The following is a 13,462-nucleotide window of genomic DNA, read 5'->3' as shown; positions in this document are numbered from 1 at the left end:
TGACCCTGTCACATGATCGTGGGTCACCTATGGGTCAGCATGACAACCAGAGGTCTGCAGCAGCCCTCTATGGTTTTCATTGCCAGACTGCTGCACAGGTGATCTGATATTCGCTTTCAAAGTACTGCTGCTTCTAGTCTCCCATGGAGACAATTGAAGCATTCAAACAGTTTTAAAAAATGTGTTAAAAAATAGTAAAAAAATAAATATAAAAGTTCAAATCACCCCTTTTCCCCTCTATTCAAAATAAATCAATAAAAAAATCAAACATACACATATTTTTTTATCGCCGTGTTCAGAATCGCCCAATCTATCAATATAAAAAAAGATTTAACATGATCGCTAAACGGCGTAATGAGAAAAAAAAATAAAAATGCCAGAATTATTTTTTTTGGTCGCTGCCACATTGCAATAAAATGCAATCATTGCCGATCAAAAGATGTCAGCTCGGTGCCCAACAAATTAGCCCTCATCCAGCCCCAGATCACGTAAAATGGAGACACTACAGGACTCAGAAAATGGTGCCTTTTTTTTAGCAAATTTTGGATATTTGTCCACTAGCTGGGCCCAGTCATTCTCAGCTCTTATCCACATGCATGTCACTTGACAAATGGTAAGGTTTTTAATATTAGTGTTTGGACTGTACCAATAAGGGTAACCGTGAAGTGCTGGGATGGCTTTTGCATTTTTTTGATCAAAGAACATGTTAACTAAGTACCCTAAATTATTTTCATGCACTATGCTGTTTATTTATTTGCTGCAGGGTATTCAGTCATTATGTTTCTGTCTTAGTTTTTTTCTTCTGTTAAGTGGCCAGTGTGCACATGCGCTTATACTGCTGCATGCATACCAGTTTTTATTTCAGTTCATACCTTTGAGTTATGTACAGGGAGAAAGCTGACAGCGATAGGAGTGGACCCACTGGGCCACTGGTTGGGCTTACCATAGAGGGGTGTGACTAAGTGGCTACCTGTTATTCACTAAAGGCTCTAATGGTGAGGATAGACTTGGGCCATTACAGTAGCCACCAGGTGCCACTCGATGGCAGGTTCTGGACCTGCAGCAGCTGAACAGAAAGTCAGAGGCATAGATGAAAAACTGCAAAACACAGAGAGCGTGAACAGAGATGTGGTAAGGAAATCCAATGTGAGGGCATGCAGCACAGGCTCAGAATGCGAAGCCAGAATCAGTGACAGAGAGGTTAGATAAAACAAATACACTAGCAGGGTCAGTAGCAGAAGAGACAAAAGAAGAATACATCAAGACAGGAAACTAGAAATCAACAGGAACTAGAAACCTAAGATCAATCAAAGTTTGTAGGGAGGAGCTACCTAATATATCCACTCTTGGCAGGGTACAGGCCAGAGAAGCAACATTTTGCAACACACAGCAGGGTTAAATTTCTGCAGAGTCTGGCCGTGCCTCTCTAGAGCAAGAGAGGCCAATAAAGTGAGTAGGACAGTATCCACAAACAGCGTTCCCTAACTGTGCGGATCATCGACGTTACACAAGCCAAGACCCATTATTACCATATCACATCTCTGCCAACCTTACAAGTAAGATATGGTTACCAACTGGTTAAATGAGAAGTTAGGTATGTATATTTACAAAATCTGTAAAAGATATGATGGATATTTTATGCTTTTTCATGTTCCAACTAGATGTGCTTTGACCCCCATTTTGACATTTAAGGATTTGTCAGTTTTCTATTTTGGCAGGGAACGAACATACTAGTGGTGTAACCTGTGCAGACTCACAAGGGAAGAAGAGGTAAGGCTGTGTATATACATTTAGTATTTGGTCATTTTTTACTTCAATGTTTGTAAGCCAAAATCAGGATTGTTATAATTAGAGGAAAAGTATAATGAAAACACATGCACCACTTATGCAATTTTCACCAACTCATGGTTTTGGCTTTCAAATACTTAGGTTAAATTACTGACCAAATACTGAACTTGTGAACATGGCCTAAGGTCATAGATTGTAAGCTTGCGAGCAGGGCCCTCATTCCTACTGGTATCTGTTTTGAACTGTGATTTCTGTTATGCTGTAATGTCTATTGTCTGTATAAGTCCCCTCTATAAGTTGTAAAGCGCTGCGGAATATGTTGGCGCTATATAAATAAAATTATTATTATTATTAAATTATTATTAAGGAGGCCACTACTACCTCCAAAGCAGGTGAAATTCTGCATTATGATGAGTTATGATGAGTTATTGAACTTCAAAGAGCCAATATACTATTCATGCCCTCATCCTCATCTGTCTGTGTCCCCTGCATTTTGGGAAGTATGAACATAGAAATATAAACATTTGGTGGGTGAATGCATAAAAGATCAAAACTCTTTTCTTTTGGAGTGATTTAAGTGATTAGTAAATCTTGCTGTAGACTTTTGTGCTTCAATTTTAGTTATTGTCAAATCCTCATATTCGTCATGCATGAAAAAAAAAAAGTCGCAAGAATATAAATTTTATTTTGAAAATTCAATTCAAATACAAAGCTAAGCCTCTGGCAGCCCAGCAATTGGTAAGTGAAATCTCAAGAGCAGTTTGTGTCGGAATATAGAATGGGCTCAAGCACATCAATACTAGATATGGTCAGGGCCTCCGGCTATGATTAAATATTGATGATTCTCCGAAATGTGTGACAGGACAAAAAACTATACCTACATTTTATTCAAACCAACCGGCAAACATAAGATAGCCTGACCTTTCGGAAGAAATTGAGCATAGACATGTATATGAGTTTTAATGATCTGATTCTGTCTGAAAAAAATGGTGTTAAAAATATTAATAAAGGAACATATTTTTTATCCTCAATATGAATAAAACGTGTTTAAATATAAATAAAATAATAGTTCTTAGTTAGTTTTAATGATTAGAAAGTGTATGCAGAGCCAGAAAATGGTAATATTTGTCTTAATGGTTTTTTTGTGATTTTTTTTAGACAAAAAAACTATATACACTTAATCAACAATAACAAATATTACAAGGGTTGCCGATCAAAACCGACAAGTCTGCAGTCATTCTGTGTGACTGCAGACTTAAGAATCCCTGCAGCGCACAGTGCTATATTTGTTATTGTTGATTAATTGTATATATATATGATTCGCTGGTTTCCAACTGGGGAACGAAGGTTATGTATGAGTTATACATACGGAATCCAAGAGAAGAGGTGAAGGGGCACTCTTAATGATTAGTGTTGAGCATTCCGATGCTGCAAGTATCGGGTATCGGCCGATACTTGCTGTATCGGAATTTCCGATACCGAGATCCGATATTTTTGTGATATCGGGTATCGGTATCGAAACAACATTAATGTAAAAATGTGTAAAAGAAAGAATTAAAATAAAAAATATCGCTATACTCACCTGTCCGACGCAGCCTGGACCTCAGCGAAGGAACCGGCAGCGTTGTTTGTTTAAAATTCGCGCTTTTACTTGGTTACGTGAATTCCCGGCTTGTGATTGGTCAGGGCGGCCATGTTGCCGGGACGCGGACCAATCACAGCAAGCCGTGACGAAATTACGTCACGGCTTGCTGTGATTGGTCCGCGTCCCGGCAACATGGCCGCCATTAACCAATCACAAGCCGTGACGTCACGGGAGGCTGGACTTGCGCACTTTTTAAAAAACGCGCGTGTCCAGCCTCCAGTGACGTCCCGGCTTATGATTGGTCACGGCGCCATGTTGCCGGGACGCGGACCAATCACAGTAAGCCGTGACGAAATTACGTCACGGCTTGCTGTGATTGGTCCGCGTCCCGGCAACATGGACGCCATTAACCAATCACAAGCCGTGACGTCACGGGAGGCTGGACACGCGCGTTTTTTAAAAAGTGCGCAAGTCCAGCCTCCCGTGACGTCACGGCTTGTGATTGGTTAATGGCGGCCATGTTGCCGGGACGCGGACCAATCACAGCAAGCCGTGACGTAATTTCGTCACGGCTTGCTGTGATTGGTCCGCGTCCCGGCAACATGGCCGCCCTGATCAATCACAAGCCGGGAATTCACGTAACCAAGTAAAAGCGCGAATTTTAAACAAACAACGCTGCCGGTTCCCTCGCTGAGGTCCCGGCTGCGTCGGACAGGTGAGTATAGCGATATTTTTTATTTTAATTCTTTCTTTTACACATTTATATGGTTCCCAGGGCCTGAAGGAGAGTTTCCTCTCCTTCAGACCCTGGGAACCATCAGGAATACCGTCCGATACCTGAGTCCCATTGACTTGTATTGGTATCGGGTATCGGTATCGGATTGGATCCGATACTTTGCCGGTATCGGCCGATACTTTCCGATACCGATACTTTCAAGTATCGGACGGTATCGCTCAACACTATTAATGATACTTAAAGACTTTTTTGCTGGAAATAAGAGTGCAACCCCTTCACTTCTTTTCTTGGACTCCTGATAACACTGCATGTCTGTGGAGCTGCGCCTGTGTCTGTGAAGCAAAAGTGCTGCCAACCTGTCGTGGATCCATCAAGGTATGCACATTATGTTTAGTGCCGGTGTCTCCATGCTTGCTTTAAAATGAATTATACATACCCCTGGACAATGGGCATGGCCCTAATCTCTATAAACTGGTATGGAGTGAGGCCGCACCCTCTAGTCGGCCATGCCCACTGTCCACCCGCATCAATGGCCTTGGCTCAATACAATTGTATTGAGAGCTAGGCCGCGTCCATGGGCAGGAAGTATGTATAACACATAGATACGCCCCATTCCCTGGTCTAAAACCGGCAAATCCCCACAGTGCTCAATGTGTGCGCTGGGAGATTCATAAGTCTGTAGTTACACAGATTTACTGTAGATTATCCATTTTGACCAAACAACCCTTTAAAGAAATGAGGTCATAACCCAGGTATTATAATTTACACATAGAATGAGAACAAGGAAATACATCAATACACTGACTGCTTGTGATATCATAGATGAAAAACCTATTATGATGGATTTGACATATCTGACATTCACGATCCAAGTATGGATCACTATGAATGGAACCGGAAATAGTATGAAAGCTGTAGTAGAACAAAAAACACACAAGACCATTGGGTGATATCCTTTTAGCTGCAAAGGAAAGTAAAATGAAAGTGGGTGCTCACTTGAGCAGGTTGTGTGTGCGCACAAATACTATGAACACCTGCTGCCTCATGGCTGGGAGATGATCTCCTCCAGGATTGTTGACCAGTTTGGACAAAAGCACAATATCAGACTGCGCTGTTGTAATAAAGAGTCCTTGTTACCAAGATGAGTTGAACAGTTTACAAATGTTTGTTTCACTTGAAAAAGATGCTAGTCCAAAGTTGTGGAAATAAAAACTGTTCAACTCACCTTGATCCCAACGATTCTTTATTACAGCAGTGCAGCCTGATATTGTGCTATCATCGTCCAAACTGGTGGAAACAGCAAATGTTTGCATTAGGCTACGGTCACATTTTCGGTAGGGAGGGCTGCAGATGGCAGCGTACATTCTCCCTTCATCCTACTTGAAGCCCCGCCTACACTCTGCCTGCTCTGCATGCATCCTGCATACCTATCTTTAACATTGGATATGCAGGGGCGTGCATTGTATGCGGATGCATCCGCATGCGGCAATTTTGCGTTTCTGTGCAGTCGCCACACACGTCAAATTGCTGCATGAGGAAGCATCCGCATACAACGCATGTCCATGCATACTCAATGTTAAAGATAGGTACAAAGGGAAATGCGAGACGCATACAGAAGTAGACGGAGCATAGTCGGAGCTTCACGGAGGAAGTACACAGCCATTCACAGCCCTCCTGAACGCAAATGTGAACCCGGCCTTAGAGATGCAAGGACTGATGTGGGGAGTATCGACTTAGCGTAAAATGTCTTGATAATTACAGTTTTACATGAATTTGATCATTTTGAGAATTGATTCTTGGTTACCAAAAGAACTTGCCCAGCATCATTTCCATCACTGCTAAAGCATCATATACAGTATAATGTCATTTTAGTTGCTGTTTATGCCTTCCCATAATGCGATGTAGCTTACATAACTTGCAGATTATCATACCTTGTACAGTAGTGGTCAGTACCTGGGTCATCACAGATTAGCGGTTCCCAGTGGAGCACAGATTGTACGACAGAGTCGTGTTCCATCTACAGAGTCCCTGGATAAGTCTCTCTCTCCTTTTAAGTGTAATATCTTATGGTCTCTTCTTCTAAAATGTAAATTCTTATGGTCAGCAGGATTGTTGCTTTCCAACATTAATATTTGCCCAAATTTATTCACCATAAATCAAAATTTGGGGAAAAAAAATGCTAAAGTCAGCAAATTTGATTTCTAAAAGATCCGCTCATACAATATCTGGTCTCCATACCTGAACTCAATGGCCTACGTGGACATGGCAGTCCAAACTTGGACTGTGAATGTTGGATATGCAAAACCAGCTCTACATTTGAAAAACACATGTTTTTAAGTATGGTATTCCTGGTCCTGTTAAATACTATTAGCAGAACATGGTGGCTCAGTGGTAAGCACTGTTGCTTTGCAGCGCTGGAGTCTTGGGTTCAAATCATGGACAACATCTGACAAGATTTTGCAGGTTATCCCCATGTTTACATAGGTCTCCATCGGGTTCTCAGGTTTTCTCCCACACGTCACAAGACATACTAATAGAGAATTTAGATGGTGAGCTCGAGTGGGTAGAGTGATGATGACGTATGTAACGTTCTGTGGAATATTGATGGTGCTATTTGAGGAATGCATAAAAAATAAATAATAAGGTTGAATTAAATGTTAACTTTATGAATACATTTTTTTCAATGTTTCACATGCAACTTATTTTTTAAAAACACCTTTAAGTTTTTTGTCAAATCCAGAAGAGGTTGTATTTAATTAGGAGAACTATGCATTTTTGTTCAATGTTTTTTTCTGTAAAAATAAATTTTGGCATCCACCTTTTAGTTAAAAAAAACAATGTCAGGGAATTTAAGATATAATATATATATATAATATAATATATTAATATTATATATTAATAATTTATATATTAAAATGTAGTAATGATCGTCTGGAAAATGTTAGTTGTCAGAGTTTTTTCATCCTTTTCTTACAGTACTACAGGTCACAACTGAATCTATTGGATACCCATGACTCGGCAAAGAGATAGGATTCTATTTTCTTTTATAGGTTTATTAAATATGGATCTTGCTCTGAGAACAGGATGTTCTATAAATTACTTACATCACAAAAGAGGATTTATGGACTTTTCTACTCAACATGTTAAGGATGGCTTAGCATGATATAATTTTTTAAAAAAATGTCACATTATCTTTTTCTTGTTTTACTTTGCTACTTTTTATGGCAGAAATGCTGTGGCCAAATTTTCGCTGTAAATCAGTGGGAAAAAATGAAAGCATTGAAAATTTAATTTTTGTAGCATTTTTCACACTTTTGGTAAGTTTTCGGGCCTTTATTTATATTTCAAATAAAGTATGCTCTAGGCAATTTTTTATGCATTCTATCATTAACCTCTTTACAAAAAAAAGTACCATATGTTTAATTGAAAAAGAACACAAAGATCAAGTCAGAAAAAAGCAAAAAAAAAAATCATTTGACCTGAGCTTTGGCAATCAAGATATCCATTTTTTTTCATAAATGTAAAAAAGGACAGACCATCAGAGTTTCATCAGGGTGTCGGATGAAATCATCAATGTTGGTCAGTATGTCAGTTTTAACATCATTGACTTCTCGTGTACCAAAAAAAAGAAAACAAAAATTGGTAAGCTTTTATTAACCCATTGCTATTTAAAAAAACACATTGATGGATCAAAAATCAGCATACCTTGGTGATTTTATTGTGGAAACACAATCTGCAACATCCGCCTATAGGCCATAAGGCTAGGGCTACATAGTAGTGGCATATCACATGACAGCAATCCTTTGAACATTTCGACCAAGAACATTTGTGAAACTTTTATTTCAACTTTGTTCAGTGACTATTTTAGATATCTGATTTTGCTGTAAATAAAACAGCCAAGTTGGAGACAATGCAGGCAAGTCTCATGTCGCTTGCGACTTCCATTGAAGTCTATGAAAAGTGTGTAGTGCGTGACTTGCTATAAAGCGAAAAAAAATCAATTTCCAGTTATGGTAGGTCGCATGTCGCAACTCAACACCATTGGATATCATTCCATTCAATGTTGCAACCTGTAATTGTGTTACATGTTACCGTGTAGCCCTGCTTAATGATAACCTGCTCTATCCATGTAAAGAAAATAACGCACATCTGAATGAGACATTAGACATGTGAAATGTTGCGTCAATACAGAGCGGTTTTCATTGTGCTGCTGGAAGGATCCCACTAATGGACTCAGGAGATGAAAGAGTTCAAGATGCAATGTTTATTAAGCAGTTACAATGTCAACGCGTTTCGAGGTTATCCAACTTCTTCAGGACATAACCATTATGTGGTTTTAAACTTTGATATTTTAAAATAAGTGACACATCTTATTTCAACTACCAATTAAAATTATTAAATATGGTACACATAGAGGATTCTCAATTTTAGAGTCATTTTCTTTCCCTTGGAATGGATGTACAGTAGTACTTGAATTTATCTAGGGTAATCAGACTTCAATGCACAATCCCAAGCGACTGTATTTTCACCTTTAATAAATAATTAGAAAACATTTATGCACTCAATTGGATTTCATGCTGCGTGAGTCTATTAGGGCCAGATTAAAGCATTGGAAAATGCATAACTGACCTTGGACTGCATTTCTACTTTCAGGTTTTTAATTCAATTTTTTAAAGTAAAGCCAGGAATAGATCATAAACAGAAAACACCTGTAGAGAAAAGCATGAGAACTCTTTTTTTTTAATCCATTGTTGGCTAAACAATCATAATCACCGACTGCTCTAACTGTCTTCCTTAACATAGTGTTGGCAGTGGTGATATATACACCTATAGTCATGCCTTTTCATGCTGCACATGAAAATAATAAGAAGGTCCCACTTTGACCTTAATTTGGCCATGCACATAACAAATTCACAAACTCAAAGCATGCTCCTGATATGGTGCTAGCCACCTAGCCACTTGTCTTAGCCTCTATATACAGTTTATACAGCAGACTAATTGTTTTGTTGCTTTGGCTTTTTGCTTGCATCTACACCTACCAAGCCATTCTGAAATCAAATAAGCAGGGATAAGAACAAAATCAGATCCAAATATGGAGTCAAGGAAAGCCATGTCACAAACTTAGTCTAGTCGATAGTCAGAAGCAACAGATATTAGCGGAGTCTAACCATCAGATAATCAAACAAGGTTATGTAGTTATTATTCAGGAAATTGTCTCATCAGAGAGGAAGATGACTAAAACTCTAGTGCCACCTATTGCACGTAGCAATCCTAAAAGTCAATGTCAACCCTTTAACGAGCATTGACACATGATTTAGGATAAAAGCCAAACCATAATTTCAATTTTCAGACACTGTCTTTCAGGGTACTGTCCCTCGTCAGTGCAAAGTGGAGGTCTGGTTTCTCCACTTTGCATTGACGAGGGGCAGTACCCCAAAACACAGTGTCTGCAAATTGAGATTCTGGTTTGGCTTTTATCCTAAGTCATGTGACAAGGCTCGTTAAAGGGTCAACATTGACTTTTAGGATTGCTACTTCCAATAGGTGGCACTAGAGTTCTAGTCCTCTTCCTCTCTGAAGAGACAATTTGCATATTTCCCAGAGAAGTATTGCGGCTTTAAGTCTCCTCATCTCGACATGCTTAACATGTCAATCTCCGCAAGGAGAAACAATCCTTCTTGGATCCCTGTCTTAATCAGGAAAATGGTCATGAGCACAGCTGGATCAGAATTCTGAGCTTCCATCAACAGAGAACTCCAAGGTATTATTCAAAAAGGGTATACAACAGCGGGCAGAGATGATGGGGAATGTTAATATTCCTTGGAACAGGCCGATGAACCAGCATTTGTGGTTGCTGCTTAGCTGGAGAGCCTGATTAGCTCAGATCCCTGTAGAAGTGAATATTTCGGTGGTGGTGCATGCATGGTACTGCTACCATACACCCATAGACGTTAGCAGAGACGTGGTCAACCATGCGCACATCGGAACTGAATAGAGTAATGGTCACATTTACATGGGACCCTTATTTTCATTATTGGTTGGGGAGCATGTGGTTCCACTCCTTCCATCAAAAGGATAGGTAATAAATGTCTGATTCTTGAAGGTCCAACTGTATGTAAACCTAAGATCAAGGGTTCTTGTCTAAATGGTGTGGTAGTGTGTATGCGTGACCATGGCTCCATTAACTAATGGAGGGGTAATATCACATATAAATTACCACTTCATTCACACAGATCACATTGGACTTACTCTGGTTCAACTGGATCTGTAAGGGTTCTAATAGTCAACCTCCCGACTGATTATACATTTTTTAATTGTCATGTCCCAGATGATAAATGCTGTCAGTGTCTGCTGTCAGGTACAATGTAGAAGTACCTGATAGAGATGATCAGCGCTGGAGTGGGGTTCGGTGAGTATACAGATCTATCTAAAATTATGTTCGCTCAAAGAATACAGCGCTTTATTTTATGGCAAAAAAAGTGTAATTCAACCTCTAACTTGTCATGAGTCAACTGCTTGAACAGTTTTAAGTTATCTTAATCTTCTTAGCATATTAATTGTGGGTAAAGATAACCGTTCAGATATTTGTATGACACTGTATGTTACATTATAACCAAAATATCGGTTTCTCTGAGTAAATGTCTATAGGAAATAAAGAAAACACAATTGTTAATGATGTAATGTTGTAATAACCTGGAAAATTATTAACATACTCCAGAGATAAATGAAAAATTCACTCAATCCGTTTGGTCAACTCAACAGTCTATGGACAAGATAAAATTACATATCTGTTATCTAGAGATAAGGAGAGAAGTATAAAGCTCGTAATCTAAAGACATGACAATGATCCAGTTGCCTCTTCGTTAGTCATATTTATTTGGTTGTTGTGTACTAACCTCAAAATATCCAATCATTCCAAAGTGATGAATTGACTGAAAGATATTAAAAATAAACATAAAATGAGATGATACAACTTATCTAACCACCACAAATCCAAAGTAAATGTACCATTTTTTTTCTCCATGTACTGTACTAGAATAATTAGTTTTAATAGACATCTACAACAAGCTGATTTGTTAATTAGTTGGCTAACATTTAATTTTCTCCAAGAATCCAATTTCCTAGCCCATGCATCTCCCCACACCATCATTATTCAAAAAAAGTTGTTTGTAGCTGCTCCACAGAACAATTATTTATATTAAAGATGGAAGAGGGATTCAGGTATTTGTAATTCAATGATTAAACGGCAGAGGAAAACATTTAGTGGCCTTTATTTCTACTTCATTTCCTTTAAAATAAAAAGTAATTGTTTTTCTTGCTTTCAATTTGTTGAGAGTCACACTGAATTACTAAAAGTTAATGTTTGTTCTAATCATACAAAGACCTCATTCAGAGGGGTGTATTTCGCTATGTTTAAAAGTCAATTTTCTTGAAATATCTGGACCCTCACCCATGTAAGTATTGAAATAAACTTCACATCAAAATATTAATTAATGATAAGGGATTGGGGTCTTAGTGATAAAGAGACCCACCCAATAAGTTTTTTTCTTTCCACATCTGTGTATATGTGTAGGTAGTGTGTGTTAATATATTCACCTACTGCCTTCTTCTTCAGTATCCAGCGCTGCTCCGTTCCTCTTCTCTTCTCAGCTCTTCAGACTACCGGCTCACTCTAAGCTCTATGCATGGGTCGGAAGTCTCTTTTACAATGTAACCCTATGGAGCACTGTTCTTATGCAGATTTACAATGTTAAGGCCACTTCTGGGTCATGCAGAGGTACATTGACCCAAAAAGTCTGTTGAGTTGTGGCATCACTGAGAAGAGAAGCAGAATGCCAGAGAAGGCTGCAATAGGTGAGCATATTAGGACACACGATACAATACATACACATATACACAGTCTTAGTAAGAAATACAATTTCATGGGAGCCTATCAGTTGGCTAGGTCATCAATATCAGATAGGTAGGGATCTGACATCCGATAGACTTATCAATTGTTTTCCTCTGGTGGTTGTGGTATAAAAGCAATATAATTCATTTGATTTAGAAATAAGGTACAGTACCTGGAATAAGCGACTAAACAATGTAAACGGGTGATGTGCTCCGCCATGTTTATTGATTTCATCTGGCAACTGCTGAAGCAGATAACTGTTGTGAACTCTGTTCTCGAGCTCCCTCCTGTGGTCAGGAATGGTATTTCTGTGAGTTCTGTCCGTGGGTTCCCTCTGGTGGCTGAAAGTGGAGCTGCTGGTCTGGAGGTGGCTTCCTCAGCTGCATCGTTTAAGACTGGGCTGGTTCCTCTATTTAACTCTGCTCAGATCGTTACCTGATGCCAGTTGTCAATGTATCTGTACTGGTTCAGATCTCACTTGGATCTCCTGATGACCTGTCTACTTCAGCAGAAGCTAAGTCCCTGTTAAGCTCATTTGTTGTTCATTTGTGTGCTGAATATATTTCTGAGTACCTGCTAGGTTTTGTCCAGCTGGCTATCATGATATTGTCTCGCTAGCTGGAAGCTCTGGGTTACAGAGTGGCACCTACCGCGCCGTGAGTTGGCGCGGGGGGTTTCTTGCTCACTCTGCGTGGCTTTTTGTAGTTTTTGTGCTGACCGCAAAGATCCCTTTATCTATCTTGATCTACCTTTATCTAGTAAGTCGGGCCTCCTTTGCTGAAACCTGTCTCATTCCTGTGTTTGTGCCTTCCTCTTAACTCACAGTCAATATATGTGGGGGGCTGCTCTTTTCCTTTGGGGAATTTCTCTGAGGCAAGGTGAGGCTATATTTCTCTTTAGGTGTAGTTACCTCTCAGGCTGTGTCGAGTCGTCTAGGCAGAGTCAGGTACGATCCACGGCTAATTCTAGTGTGTGTGATAATAGATTAGGGCTGCGGTCAGCAGAGCTCCCACTTCCCAGAGCTCGCTCTATTTTGCAGTTTTGACTATCAGGTCATTCCCAGTGCTCCTAACCACCAGGTCCAGCCATAACAGTACAACTGGCCAAAAAGTGTTAATGCATCTCAATAGAGGGATAAGAGAAGTTCTAAGACCATTTTTTTTTCTCTGCAGTGTGTTTAGTCTTTTTTTTTCCCTAAACCTCTGGGTGGTTCAGGACTCAGGTGTAGATATGGACATTCAAGGTCTGTCCTCTTGTGTGGATAATCTCACTGCAAGGGTACAAGGCATTCAGGATTATATAGTTCAGAATCCTATGTAAGAGCCTAGAATCCCAATTCCTGATTTGTTTTCTGGGGATAGATCAAAGTTTCTGAATTTCAAGATTAATTGTAAACTATTTCTTGCCATGAAACCTCGCTCCTCTGGTGACCCTAGTCAGCAAGTAAAAATCATTATTTCCT

Source organism: Ranitomeya variabilis, chromosome 1 (assembly GCF_051348905.1).
Source record: "Ranitomeya variabilis isolate aRanVar5 chromosome 1, aRanVar5.hap1, whole genome shotgun sequence".
In the NCBI taxonomy this organism is placed as follows: Eukaryota; Metazoa; Chordata; class Amphibia; order Anura; family Dendrobatidae; genus Ranitomeya; species Ranitomeya variabilis.
This window is presented reverse-complemented; position numbering follows the sequence as displayed.